Source organism: Babylonia areolata, chromosome 22 (genome assembly GCF_041734735.1).
Source record: "Babylonia areolata isolate BAREFJ2019XMU chromosome 22, ASM4173473v1, whole genome shotgun sequence".
NCBI classification, from domain to species: domain Eukaryota; kingdom Metazoa; phylum Mollusca; class Gastropoda; order Neogastropoda; family Buccinidae; genus Babylonia; species Babylonia areolata.
This window is the reverse complement of record NC_134897.1, coordinates 34,534,395-34,535,979: the sequence shown is the minus strand read 5'-3', so window position 1 is coordinate 34,535,979 and position 1,585 is coordinate 34,534,395. Positions and strand designations below refer to the sequence as shown.

At 42.6% G+C, this 1,585-nt stretch overlaps 1 protein-coding gene across 1 annotated transcript in view; it reads right to left on the bottom strand.

Moving 5' to 3' along the window:
• Positions 1 to 849, bottom strand: part of LOC143297144 (protein madd-4-like) — a 53,576-nt gene extending 52,727 nt beyond the window's left edge. The window contains exon 1 of the mRNA XM_076609320.1: positions 534 to 849. The gene's annotated coding sequence lies outside the window, so the exon portion shown is untranslated. The remainder of the gene's footprint in view (positions 1 to 533) is intronic.
• Positions 850 to 1,585: the final 736 nt, after the last annotated feature.

The following is a 1,585-nucleotide window of genomic DNA, read 5'->3' as shown; positions in this document are numbered from 1 at the left end:
ATTAGTGTCACATTTATGTCAGCATGCATAATCAGTGCTTCCCATTTCAGTTCATGCGCAAACGCTCTGGATGGTACGGGTGACAACGAAAGACACAGACATGCTCAAAAGATATGAACGAAGAAAAAGGAAATTAAAACGGAAAAATAGGTTTCCATTAGACCCAAAATAAGGGAAAGCATATTGAAAGTAGGTAAAGAATTTCAAACCTTAAAAAATAGTTAATAACAAAGCCAGAACATTTAGCCGTAAATGATTATCAAATTTATGAACTGAACAGTTGAGAATGCTGATGATAATGATGACAACGACGGCAACACCAAGAACAACAAAAACGACGGCAACGATGCCGCGACAAAATCGTCAACAAAACAGGGGTATTTAAAAAAAAAAAAAATTAAAATTTAAAAAGCAAGAAAGAAGTAAGATTCCACAAATTTGTCTTGTAGCCTAATCCTAGACACTCCCTTCTTTCGTGCTCGACCAGTTTATAAACATGTTTCGGTTTGAAACGCAACACTGCGTGCACTCACCTGTCTCAACAACAACACCGCTCTTCACCCGATCTGATAGAGATTACACTGTAGGGGAGACTATTTCCATGGACAGTTTGGAGGAGTTACTTTTTCTTGAGATAAGCACACACCGCGCGCGCGCGCGTGCGGCGGGCTCAGAGAATTTAGGATATCACTCAAAACGTGAATGAATGACGTGTTTTTGAAAACATCTTTTTAATGTTTTGTTTGCAGTATCAACTCGTTCGGAATGCGTTGATGAACACGTTTGCACTGCGCCCTTCTTCGCCGGTCAGTTGTTTTGAAGTCTCACTAGGTTGGTGTCAAAACGTGGACAAACACGACAAGGGGTTTGTCTTGCGGGCCGTGTTTGTGTTGTTCCACAGCTGATAACATTAGCATCTGCATCAGGTTCCTTCCAACACAACACACGTTTCACGGTGAGTAGATTTATTGTATTTTGTCAGTGGGACGTGGTGCTGGCCGTGAGAATCGAGGAAAAGTGATAGGGAAGGAGAGAGGAGGAGATGGGAGAAGGGGGGGAGGGGGGGTTGGGTGGGGGGGGGGGGGAGCTTGCGGGCGGCAGATGGCGAGCCGAGGGGAAAATGAGGTCGCTAAGAAGAGAAAATAACAAAACGAAGAAAATAATATATATTTTTAGACAACAATCAAATGAAATGATCAAACACAGCACAGTCATATGATAGTGTGTGGCTGGGTTCAGTTGTGGGGTGTGAGAGGGTGAGAGAGAGAGAGAGAGAGTTCCCTTCGCACCCCACCCCCTGTCTCTCTAGGTGTGTGTCACGTGTGTGTGTGTGTGTGTGTGTGTGTGTGTGTGTGTGTGTGTGTGTGTGTGTGTTTGCACACGTGTGCAAGAGCCACCATCTTGAGTGTGATAACAAAAGTAATGATGATAATAATGATGACAACAATAATATTGATGATGATGATTACCTTTATTATATAATGGCAAAATAGATCGCTCAAGCAAGTTCACGCGTATACGTTTAGTTCTCAGTAAATTATTATTAACATACCAAACCCACAAATACGGAACGTCAGGTAGTTTT